Here is a 14,043-nt window from a genome sequence, read left to right as displayed (position 1 = left end):
AAAAGTTTCGGATAATTTTTTGATTTTGCTTTATTAGACTTAAAGGCTGAATTGTTGTTTATTGATTTTCTAAAAATAAGGTGAAGTCTGTATTTCTTGTTTTAGCAGGAGTTGAGAAATTTGAAGTTAGCAAATGAGGTTACTTTGAATTATAAAAATGACAAGCCTAGATTGTTTTTCATTTTTCGAAGTAAACATAGTACATTCATATATGATTTACTTATTGTTATGTAAAATGTTTTAGGAATTAGCACTTAATATAGAAACATGGAAATATCAATATTTGGATTACATATATATTTTAATCAATCATTTTATGGTGTGGTTCTGAAAGAGGAGTTTAGAAAAATATTGAAAATGCATTTATTTTATTTGCAAAGTAATTTCCGATTATTTAATAATGCAGTTCAAACATGAATGCTTGAAATATTTTTTCTGCAATTTTCCGAAAGGCTTTTGTTATTCAAAATGACAAAAAAAAAATACCAGTAAGGAATTTAGTTAATAAAGACTGCTAAAAAATTAATTACATGGAAAAAATAGTGACCCAACATTAAATATTAAAAAATGTTTTAGAAAAAATGTTTTGGCAAATTTAAATTAGAAAAATATTTAATTTTGGTAAAAGCAGGAAAGTAATGTCAATAATAGTTTAGAAAGAAAGGATATTTGCAAGATTCTCAAGGTAATCTAGAGCCACACACAACGAAAATTGTTGTAATAGTGCCAATAGTCGTTCAGACATTTCCTTAGTTCTTTGAGTAATCCGTGAGTTTAGACTACCTGTGAGAGTTTGTGAAAGTCTCATTTCTTGGAAACTTTGCTCCTTCTTCAAAGTTTCAAGAAATGAATAGAAATTAGGGTGGGGTTTACCAATTACATGATTGAAGGAGTTATGCCATCCCTCAATGGCATTATTTGTTTTTGCCTCTCCCTCTAGGCAACTCGAATAACAGTTCCACCACTCCACATGGAAACGTGGCTTCCTCCTGCGACCCGATCTGCCTAGGTGTCCAATCCATGTGTCTTCCATATAATTTAAAATGGGTGCCAATTTATCTTCGTTTGTTAAATAATAATCTGATTCTGTAATGGCAGTGTAGTACTCGTCTACACTTTCGGGAGGGACAAAACAAAGTGCTGTTAATTTTTTTAATTCGACTTGTAGTTTGCTGTCCGTTGAGTATTCAGTAACTAAGGGTGTTTTCTGTAATTTACGCCAGAATGCCTGGGAAAAGTGGAAAAAACACCCTTGAATTTGGGTATCCGTGTACAGTTTGGAGATCACATTGATCATACTCAATTCAAAATCGATAATTATTTTCCTAGGACTTTGGTTTGTTTTGGATTTAATCACAGTTAAAAATTCTGTGTAAGTTGCTGAAGTCTTATCAGGCAGCAAACTATATACTAGGGGTATTACACTATTATTAATTTTTGCATGAATAGTATAAATTTGGGTGAATGGATGGGGCGTGCTTTTAAACGTCCCATCCATCATCCAAATTTCACTTGTTTCAAGCTTAACAAGGTTGCGTGGAGTACTAAAAATTATTATGCGCTTAAGAGGGTTTTCGTCATCATGCAGGAGGAAAGGTTCATTAGAAAAAGAAATAGTAAGTTCAGGAGAAATATTGATATCAGAAAAGGTATGTGGTGTGTTTATTTGAGTATTACTTGCCTGCTTTTGTCGTTGTATAATTCTACGCAAATTATGAATGTTTGGAATATTACTAGCAATATGAGTAGGGACATGTTGTGCAACCTGTCTCAAAATAGATCCTGTGGATTCATTGGAGGTGCTTGCAATAGCTTTCATTTCATTTACAGTTTCTCTAACATCAACTTCCATTGCAGAGGCAGAGTGGTTATGGTCAGTTGTTCTTACAATAATATCATTGACTGTAACCGCTCTGCCGCTGCAACGAGTTGTATGGTATTGCACGCATCTCCAATGAATCCGTGGATTACTTAACCTATCCTTACAATAAATGTAACCTGCATGAGTAAGTAATTGTTTTCCTTTCCTGGATGGAATATATTTTGCAGTTTGTTGTGAAGACATTTTCTGAAAAGAAAGAATAAATGTTTTAATATTTAGAATATAAACATTTTAAATAAACATTTGTATGCAGTTTTCAGTTTGTATTAGTAAGATTATTGTTTATTTCTATATTATCCAGCACTATACTTACTGCAGCATTCTCTTTGAATAGTATATAAAACTTCTAGATTTTCCTGTACTTTAGGCATGTAGTAATTTATACTTGTAAATTATTAAATTACACCTCTAGTCTATTCTGCACTTTCTCTACTGTAGCACTTACCAGGAGATGGAATAGTATTTAAAATGTATCTAAACTATCCAGCACTTTCTCTACTGTTACACTTACCTGGAGTGGGAATAGTAATTTACACCTCTAGATTATCCTGCACTTTTTCGACAGCAGCACTTAGCAGGAGTGGGAATAGTATTTTACATGTTTCTTAACTATCCAGCATTTTCCCTACTGTTGCATTTAACTGGAGTTGGAATAGTAATTTACGCCTCTAGACTATCCTGCACTTTCCCTACTGTAGCACTTACCAGGAGTTGGAATAGTAATTTACTCCTCTAGAGTATCCTGCACTTTCCCTACAGCAGCACTTTCAAGGAGTAAGATTATTATTTGATATGTTTCATTAATATCCAGCACTTTTCCTACTGTTGCACTTACCTGGAGTGGGAATAGTAAATTACGCTTCTAGACTATCCTGCACTTTCTCTACTGTAGCACTTACTAGGAGTTGGAATAGTAATTTACACCTCTAGAGTATCCTGAACTTTCCCTACAGCAGCACTTTCAAGGAGTTAGATTATTATTTGATGTGTTTCATTAATATCCAGCCCTTTCCCTACTGTTGTAGTTACCTGGAGTGGGAATAGTAATTTACACCTCTAGATTATCCTGCACTTTTTCGACAGCAGCACTTAGCAGGAGTGGGAATAGTATTTTACATGTTCCTTAACTATCCAGCACTTTCCCTACTGTTGCATTTAACTGGAGTTGGAATAGTAATTTACGCCTCTAGACTATCCTGCACTTTCCCTACTGTAGCACTTACCAGGAGTTGGAATAGTAATTTACTCCTCTAGAGTATCCTGCACTTTCCCTACAGCAGCACTTTCAAGGAGTAAGATTATTATTTGATATGTTTCATTAATATCCAGCACTTTTCCTACTGTTGCACTTACCTGGAGTGGGAATAGTAAATTATGCTTCTAGACTATCCTGCACTTTCTCTACTGTAGCACTTACTAGGAGTTGGAATAGTAATTTACACCTCTAGAGTATCCTGTACTTTCCCTACAGCAGCACTTTCAAGGAGTTAGATTATTATTTGATATGTTTCATTAATATTCAGCACTTTCCCTACTGTTGTACTTACCTGGAGTGGGAATAGTAATTTACACCTCTAGACTATCCTGCACTTTTTCGAATGCAGCACTTAGCAGGAGTGGGAATAGTATTTTACATGTTTCTTAACTATTCAGCACTTTTCCTACTGTTGCACTTAACTGGAGTTGGAATAGTAATTTACGCCTCTAGACTATCCTGCACTTTCCCTACTGCAGCACTTACCAGGAGTTGGAATAGTAATTTTCACTTCTAGACTATGCTGCACTTTATGTACTGCAGCACTTACCGGGAGTTTGAATAGCAATTTACACTTGTACATTTTCCTAAACTTTATTCAGTGCTGCACTTACCTAGAGTTCAAATATGTATCTGTTCCTTTACACTATGTAGTATTCTTTAGTGTTTATGCTTGATTCATATATGTATAATGAAAACTGTTTTTCACTTACTGTTAGTTTTGGATCTTTGCTTTGCAGAAATGAGTTCTGGCACTTGCAGTTGGTTTCCTTTGATGTTTTTCTACTTCTTGTGAGATTGAGTCCTTAAAAAAGAAAAGTATGTTAAAAAATGTGTCATTTATAATTTCTGAGGAGAGTGTTTTAAATGTTTTCTTTACATGCAAGAGATATAGAAATGAGGCATACTTTAGCACTTTCTCTACACTTTATTTACTGCAGCACTTACTCAGAGTCAGAAACGCAATTTAGTCCTGTGGATTATCCAGTCTTTTGTCTATTGCTGCATTTAGATGGATTTGAGATACAAAATTTTACCTCTAGAGTATCCTGCACTTTCCCTACAGCTGCACTTTCAAGTAGTAAGATTATTATTTGATGTTTCATTAATATCCAGCACTTTCTCTACTGTTACACTTACCTGGAGTGGTAATAGTAATTTACACCTCTAGATTATCCTACATTTCATCTACTGCAGCACTTAGCAGGAGTGGGAACAGTATTTTACATGTTTCTTTAATATCCAGCACTTTTCCTACTGTTGCACTTAACTGGAGTTGGAATAGTAATTTACGCCTCTAGACTATCCTGCACTTTCCCTACTGTAGCACTTACCAGGAGTTGGAATAGTAATTTACACCTCTAGAGTCTCCTGCACTTTCTCTACAGCAGCACTTTCAAGGAGTAAGATTATTTTTTGATATGTTTCATTAATATTCAGCACTTTCCCTACTGTTGTACTTACCTGGAGTGGGAATAGTAATTTACACCTCTAGACTATCCTGCACTTTTTCGACTGCAGCACTTAGCAGGAGTGGAAATAGTATTTTACATGTTTCTTAACTATCCAGCACTTTTCCTACTGTTGCACTTAATTGGAGTTAGAATAGTAATTTACGCCTCTAGACTATCCTGCACTTTCCCTACTGCAGCACTTACCAGGAGTTGGAATAGTAATTTTCACTTCTAGACTATGCTGCACTTTATGTACTGCAGCACTTACCGGGAGTTTGAATAGCAATTTACACTTGTACATTTTCTAAACTTTATTCAGTGCTGCACTTACCTAGAGTTCAAATATGTATCTGTTCCTTTACACTATGTAGTATTCTTTATTGTTTATGCTTGATTCATATATGTATAATGAAAACTGTTTTTCACTTACTGTTAGTTTTGGATCTTTGCTTTGCAGAAATGAGTTCTGGCACTTGCAGTTGGTTTCCTTTGATGTTTTTCTACTTCTTGTGAGATTGAGTCCTTAAAAAAGAAAAGTATGTTAAAAAATGTGTCATTTATAATTTCTGAGGAGAGTGTTTTAAATGTTTTCTTTACATGCAAGAGATATAGAAATGAGGCATACTTTAGCACTTTCTCTGCACTTTATTTACTGCAGCACTTACTCAGAGTCAGAAACGCAATTTAGTCCTGTGGATTATCCAGTCTTTTGTCTATTGCTGCATTTACATGGATTTGGGATAGTAAATTTCACCTCTAGAGTATCCTGCACTTTCCCTACAGCTGCACTTTCAAGTAGTAAGATTATTATTTGATATGTTTCATTAATATCCAGCACTTTCTCTACTGTTACACTTACCTGGAGTGGGAATAGTAATTTACAACTCTAGATTATCCTGCACTTCATCTACTGCAGCACTTAGCTGGAATGGGAACAGTATTTTACATGTTTATTTAATATCCAGCACTTTTCCTACTGTTGCACTTACCTGGAGTGGGAATAGTAAATTACGCTTCTAGACTATCCTGCACTTTCTCTACTGTAGCACTTACTAGGAGTTGGAATAGTATTTACACCTCTAGAGTATCCTGTACTTTCCCTACAGCAGCACTTTCAAGGAGTTAGATTATTATTTGATATGTTTCATTAATATTCAGCACTTTCCCTACTGTTGTACTTACCTGGAGTGGGAATAGTAATTTACACCTCTAGACTATCCTGCACTTTTTCGACAGCAGCACTTAGCAGGAGTGGGAATAGTATTTTACATGTTTCTTAACTATCCAGCACTTTTCCTACTGTTGCACTTAACTGGAGTTGGAATAGTAATTTACGCCTCTAGACTATCCTGCACTTTCCCTACTGCAGCACTTACCAGGAGTTGGAATAGTAATTTACACCTCTAGACTATGCTGCACTTTATGTACTGCAGCACTTTCCGGGAGTTTGAATAGCAATTTACACTTGTACATTTTCCTAAACTTTATTCAGTGCTGCACTTACCTAGAGTTCAAATATGTATCTGTTCCTTTACACTATGTAGTATTCTTTAGTGTTTATGCTTCATTCATATATGTATAATGAAAACTGTTTTTCACTTACAGTTAGTTTTGGATGTTTGCTTTGTAGAAATGGGTTCTGGCACTGCAGTTGGTTTCCTTTGATGTTTTTCTACTTCTTGTGAGATTGAGTCCTTAAAAAAGAAAAGTATGTTAATAAATGTGACATTTATAATTTCTGAGGAGAGTGATTTAAATGTTTTCTTTACATGCAAGAGATATAGAAATGAGGCATACTTTAGCACTTTCTCTGCACTTTATTTACTGCAGCACTTATTTAGAGTCGGAAACGAAATTTAGTCCTGTGGATTATCCAGTGTTTTGTCTATTGCTGCATTTACATGGATTTGGGATAGTAAATTTCACCTTTAGAGTATCCTGTACTTTCCCTACAGCAGCACTTTCAAGGAGTTAGATTATTATTTGATGTGTTTCATTAATATCCAGCACTTTCCCTACTGTTGTACTTACCTGGAGTGGGAATAGTAATTTACACCTCTAGACTATCCTGCACTTTCTGTACTGCAGCACTTAGCAGGAGTGGGAATAGTATTGTACATGTTTTTTAACTATCCAGCACTTTCCATACTGTTGCACTTAACTGGAGTTGGAATAGTAATTTACGCCTCTAGACTATCCTGCACTTTCCCTACTGTAGCACTTACCAGGAGTTGGAATAGTAATTTACACCTCTAGAGTATCCTGCACTTTCCCTACAGCAGCACTTTCAAGGAGTAAGATTATTATTTGTTATGTTTCATTAATATCCAGCACTTTCCCTACTGTAGCACTTACCTGGAATGGGAATAGTAATTTACACCTGTGTATTTTCAAGCACTATTGCTACTGCAGCATTTACGTGTAGTTTGGATACTAATTTAAACTTTTTTATTATTCTGCAATTATTCTACTACAGCACTTACCAGGACTTGCAACAGTAATTTACACCTGTGGATTATCCTGCATTTTCCTTATTGTTGCACTTACAAGGAATAGGAATAGTAATTTACACCTGTACACTATCCTGCATTTCTTTCATTGCTGCACTTACTTTCAGTTGGAATATGTATCAGTAGTTTTTCTTTATCTAGCTTTTTTTTGTGTTCATGCTTTATTGATATATGTTTAATGAAAACTGTTTTTTACTTACTTTTTGGTTACGATGTTTGATTTGCAGAAGTGGGTTCTTGCACTTGCAGTTGGTTTAATTTGATGTTTTTCAGGCTCTTGTGGGGTACAGTCCTTTAGAAATGTATGGAAAAAAATGTGTCAGTTATAATTTGAGAGGAGAGTGAGTTTTTAATTCGTTACAGTTTAAATGTTTTTTATATTCGATACATAGAGAAATACCGCTTATTTTAGCACTATCTCTGCACGTTTCCTTATGCAGTACTTTCTTAGAGTCGGAATGGCAATTTACTCCTGTGAATTATACACTATTTTGTCTACTGCTGCACTTATATGGATTAGGGATAGTAAATTATACCTCTAGACTATCCTGCACTTTCCCTACAGCAGCACTTACCAGGAGTAAGATTATTTTTTAATATGTTTCATAAGTATCCAGCACTTTTTCTACTGTTGCAGTTACCTGGAGTGGGAATAGTAATTTACACCTCAAGACTATCCTGCACTTTCCCGACAGCAGCACTTACCAGGAGTAAGATTATTATTTTATATATTTCATAAGTATCCAGCTCTTTCCCTACTGTTGCACTTACCTGGAGTGGGAATAGTAATTTACACCTCTAGACTATCCTGCACTTTCTTTACTGCAGCACTTACCAGGAGTTGGAATAGTAATTTACACCTCTAGAGTATGCTGTAGTTTTTCTAGTGCAGCACTTTCCGGGAGTTTGAATAGCAATTTACACTTGTACTCTATCCTATACTTTTTTCATCGCTGCACTTAGCTAGAGTTGGTATATGTATAAGTACTTTTACATTATCTAGCATTCTTTAGTGTTTATGCTGTATTCATACATGTATTTCGAAAACTGTTTTTCACTTACTTTTCGGTTTGGATTTTTGAATAGCAGAAATGGGTTCTTGCACTTGCAGTTGGTTTTATTTTTTCTTCGATTTGTGTTTTTATCTGAAACATTTAAAAAAAAAATTATTATTTTATTCCGTGTTAACAGATTTATTTTTTCCCTTTAAATTGCAGTGTTTAGTTTGATATAAAATATTTTTTTTACCTTTTAAAATGATGTCGTAAATGTTTTTGGGGCCAGTTATGAATCGAGATATAATTTAGAAGTAATATCTCTGTGAGAAAAAAAATATTTAAAGTTTATTCGTAATGCGACCTTTTACATATAATTAATAATAAATGTATTTATTGAATAATGATGATGTACCTTATTTTAACTTTCAAAAACGGGTCGGTTTTCAAAATAAATGAAATATTTAGGTCTCTCGTTTTTAACCGTTCTGAAGTGAATTCTAAGAGAAATATAATCAAAAATGAAAATATTATTGCTATTGTATTCTATTAAAATGACGTTTTCCTCAGAAAATAATTTATTTTAATTTTATGTGTTAATTTACATTGGACGTATTTTTAAAACATGTAATTATTGTTCGTTTATCTTTATTTATTCCCAGTAATATTTCCCCTATATTTAATTATATTTCTTATTTGAAATTATATTTCAAATAAGAAATATAGTTCATATTATTATAGGATATATTTCTATAAAATGACTAATTTTTATTCAGTTAACGTTTTCAGTAAACGTTACTTACTTGTATATCGTTGGTAATCGTTCTATTATGTAGATCAGTAACTTTCACTGGGATGACAGGGTGAAAAGGTCACAGAATGGTATTTCACGTCTGCTCTCTCGGGTAGTTGAGGATCAACTAATTTCAAAATGGTGTATCCCTACTATTTATAAGTTTGGTGTAGTATCACAAAATTATTTGTAAAAATATGCGCTGGACATCGTTTTAAATTTTACATTTATTTCTCTGAGAACATATAATTTAAAAATCAATTATAAGTCGTTTATATACCGTTATGTTTGCCGTTTTGGCATCCATTTTGGCTATTGTGTTGTTGTAATAATTCATTGAAATAATAGTAGGACTCAATATTCTGATACCTTCTCAAAATGGCGTCCATGAATCCTATATATCTGTTTGTTTAATCCGAAAAGTTACATATCGTGTATAATAATAAAAAAGTGTATATTTTAGTTTATAAGAAATGAATTAAGTAAAATGTTATCATTTTTACTAATCGAAATATTAATGTAAGTACTCGAGTATTAATTTTAATACTCGAGTAATAATTTAATAAATAAATAATTGGTAATCGTAATAATATGGTAGTTTTTCATGCCGTTTTTTAATACACTTACCCACCCAAAACCCCTATTTTCCCTGCATCCCGTGCCAGGTTTTATTTTACAAAGGAAATAATAAATATATATTTATATATTATTTCAAAAAATACTCGAGTAATTATTTAATAAATAATTAATTGGTAATCGTAATAAAATGGTAGATTTTCATGCCGTTTTTTAATACACTTACCCACCCAAAACCCCTATTTTCCCTGCATCCCGTGCCAGGTTTTATTTTACAAAGATTTTTTTTTACATATATATGCGTTGTAATGGTACACGTTGTTATATGTTGCGTTGTAATGGTATTTTTCCTATTGAAGTACTATTTTGCGTTGTAATAGTACTCGTTGTAAAAACATGCGTTGTAATAGTATTCGCGTTGTAAAATCCGCGTTGTAACGGTATGCGTTGTAACGGTACGCGTTGTAACATCATATATCCCATCCTTTATGTATGGTACCATTCACAGGCATACATACACCGAGCACATGCATATAATACACACACGCTTCCCAGCACTGCATTATCCCTGCATTGTACCATTGAAAAGCACATATACACCCAGCAAATCTATACCACACACATAATGGGCAGCACAACACCGAAACCAAGTAGACCATGGGAAAAGTTAAGCACAGAACAGCATAACTTTAAATGAGTGAACTTGTAGGTCTCACTTTAATGACACATGTAAAAAGGCCCTGTTCACTCGTACTGATCACTAAACTGTGTGCTGCCACCACTACGCTTGTGCTGCTTAACTCCTGGTAAAGGCAGTAGCCTTGCACCGCTATGAGGGTAGACCTTTGGGCGCCATCCAAGTCAAAAAAACATTATCCTTGAGACAAGCCTATATCTTGGAGCACCCACATGATCTGTGTTTGCCCAAGACAAGAAAAATCAGCATTAGGAATCTAGACATCATTACAGTTGAGGAACTCAGGGCAGAGGTAAACGTCCATCACCATGCTAGGGACTTTTCCATCCCAACAGTGGTATAGTATGATTTTGTCTTTTTCATCTTTTGATCTTCTCCACTTGCATTATAGTATGTTGAGTTGTGTTTTCATTCTTTTGCTGTTGTCATTAATCCATGTGTTTTTTTTATGGTTAAGTCTGGATGTGGTCTTTATCGATATATGGTGGTCCAATGCAGTGGACATCCAGTTAAAGGAGAAGTGTATGACTTGAAGTTGCATAATTATTGGAGTTATTTTGAAGAGGCTGTTGAGCTTTTTTTGTCTACTTTTTTGGCATTGTCTGTGTTTTTGCTGTATGTGGGTGTTGCTGTCTTTGAAGTGTTGCTATTGACATCTTGCTTATGATATTCTGACATCCAACCGTAAGAGGTAGACTATTACTTTTGGAAGAGTAACAAGACTGGTTTGCATTTGGTTTGTCCCTCTATTGTAACTAGGAGCTGAGCTAAACACACAATGCAAAAGAATGGGATCCAGAGGAAATCCAAGAAATCAAGATTAATTTAAATGTTTCTGTCCATCACTTTTTTGCCAGATTAGAGGTGTACAGCCAGCGTGCCCTGCAAGTTGCTGTACCACAGGAACTCAAGCTGCACCTCCATGGTGAGCTCTAAGAATATGTAGACCCTCGTTAAGCGTTAGCCAGTAATTGGTGCAATATTTATCACCCAATTGTGAGTTTCTCGCTGATAATGGGGACTAAAATGAGGATTTTTGTGCGTTTTGAAGCAAAATCTGCATGCCTGGTATTTATTGGGCATTTTTCCTTGGGTGATTATCCTCAGGGTTGACCTGCCAAAATAGACCCGGGTTTGCAATTTTTATTGCAATACTCATAGTTCTGATATGTGCGGCAATGATTCAAGCATTTCCATCCATCTGGTGGAGACAGCATTGCCATGCAGAGCAGTGAGAGAAGGCTGCAGTGTTTTTATGTGGGGGCTTACTGGGGAGGCGTAACTGTTGTTTGGAGCATATAACCTGACTGAAGAGACTCCCTGACTGTGGTAACCAGACAAGATTCACGCAGTAATGAGAGATGGCTGAGGCAGGAGTATATTTCCTTTTGAGGCTGGAGTGGCCCCAGAGCTGTGCTCCATGCTGGAAGAGGCTGTCTCTACGTCTCTGGAGAATGGACCACTGGATAAAAGCAGGGCTGCTGGAACTATGTGATGTTGCAGCTGCCGCATTTTGTGCATATTCATGGTTTTACCGCATTTGTCTCGTAACCCAGCATCTGCTGCGTAACATGCAGATTTTACCAAGAAGAAGGTGTTTTTAGCTCAAAGGGATCTACGGTTATTAAACAAAAATGACCACTTAAGTTCAGTACAGTGGCAAATCATTTGTAAAGGGTAACAAATCACCTTTCAGTTGTTGATTGATGTATTCTGGAGCTAAACTGGTGCTGAGGAGGTGCAACTTTGCCCGGAGATTGTTGATAGTTGTTAAAATGACAAATTATAAGGGATAAAATACCCTCTGTCATAACTTATAAGCAGGGGTGGCTCCTCCGTTATGGCGGAGGAGCGTCGCCCCAAAGAAAAATAAAATGATAGTAAAACCACTTCATTATAATTTTATTTTTAATTACTCCCAGCCGAGGTTAGGGCGACGCAGGGCCATCCTGCCGAGCATCACGCTGCAGGAGGAGTGTTCGGCCACTTGTAAGTGTGCATGCCTGTTTGGCCGGCGGTCTCAGACCGGCCAAACAGACATGCACACTAGTGTTTCTCCAACCCAGCTGTGTTGTACAGCCGAGTTGGAGAAAACCCCCTCACTCGTTCCCCCACCTGCATTGCCCCATCACCCCAAAATTGGAGCAGCCGTCACTGCTAATAAGGATATTTGTCAATCAAACACTGGCCATACATTCAACATGGTGGTTTACTGGGTGTATTATTCTTATCCTCAGTTTCCACCTATGGCGCTGATATGTGCCCCACACATCGCTCTGTATACACTGATGGGAACTGATAACTAGAAAATGGAATACGTCTTTACATATCAGCGCCAAAGGTACAAAACGCAGGATAAGAATAATACACCCAGTAAACCACCAGGTTGAATGTATGGCCAGTATTTAATTTTATTATGAAAGCAGAGTGACAGCTTATCTCTGGTCCTGACAAATACCCACAAACTTTAGATAGTCATTAGACCTGCCGTGATGTTATCATAAATGACCAATAAAATCTGTTTAAAAAAAAGGGGCAGAAACATGTTGACCCATTGAGATAGGGTAGTTATTACCCCCTGTCTTCACATAGATATATATTTTTAGTCCTATCCGATGGGGCACCAGAATATTATTGTTTGCCCACCAGGAGAGTTTTAATCACTGTTATCTCTTTATTTTCTTGCACTCTGCCCCTCACCCACCAATATTACCATCTTGCTAATCTAAAACACCTCAGCTCCTCCCAGTGCATTCGGGAGTTGTAGCCCACACAAGGTACCTTGCGGTCCTTGTGTGAGGAGGGAGTCCTATGATGAAGCATGTCACCTTCAGGTGAGGGAGGGTTCTGCTCTTATTTTGATACTACCGAATGTACAAATATTGTGTAAGATGGTTCTTTTAGGAGCAGAACGTTTTTGGTAGCATAACACGCTCCTTCAGAGACCCTTTGTATGATAATAAAGTACCACCTGCTATAAGGATATTGCAAGTCATGAGGTGTTCCATAGTCATATAGAGGAACAAGGCCGAAGAGTGAGTTCCTTTTTAAGGTTATGGAACTTTCGAGGTTACTTGCAATATCATTATCATGCACAGCAGGGTGTGCTTTATCTCATATAATACAGAGTCATACCATCACCTTGCCCATAAACCACTTAAATCATTTGTGTGTCACTCTTTCATATGAAAGAGCGAGTATTTTTGAAAACATGAAGAATAAAAATAGAAACTCTAGTGCAAAATTAAACAGATCTAAAACCTGTCAGATATTTTTGCAAAAAGATATTAGAAACATGTCAATACAAATCAGGTTTATAAAAAAAAGCTGCAGTAGCTTGCAATGCGTAGAAACATGCAGATTCTAACTTTTCTGTAATTATCTAAGGAGTGCAACAAAATAAACAGGTTTTTTCTTCTTGTCACTGTAAGCTAGAAATATAGAGCAGAAGATAGGAATGCAAAATTTAATTTTCATTGCCTTCAATAGCTGCTCTGTGACGTGATCTGCCTTTTGGCTGCTGGCTCTGGCAGCAGGCACAGTGACGTCAGAACTCGACTACAATAATTTATTACAGTTGAGTTTTGTTGTCTTCTCTTTATAATCGGCACCTGGGTGCCTAACAAATCGCTTGTTATAAAGAAATTAGAGGCAGGAGTTTATTTAGGGATTGCAGAATCCCATGTATTATAATTAAAAAACACTGCTACAGGTATGCCACAGTATGTTGACATAATCTGCCTTAACTTGCCGCATAATTATGTCAACCCTGCCACATAATTTGGTCCTCCACCGCCATATAGTTCTATTGACCCTGGGGCATATAATTCCATTGACCCTGGATATGAGTGACCAAAACTTTGGTGGATTTCTAGGCCCCA

The sequence above is a fragment of the Lissotriton vulgaris genome, chromosome 9 (genome assembly GCF_964263255.1).
Source record: "Lissotriton vulgaris chromosome 9, aLisVul1.2, whole genome shotgun sequence".
NCBI classification, from domain to species: domain Eukaryota; kingdom Metazoa; phylum Chordata; class Amphibia; order Caudata; family Salamandridae; genus Lissotriton; species Lissotriton vulgaris.
Note: the sequence above shows the minus strand (reverse complement) of the source record.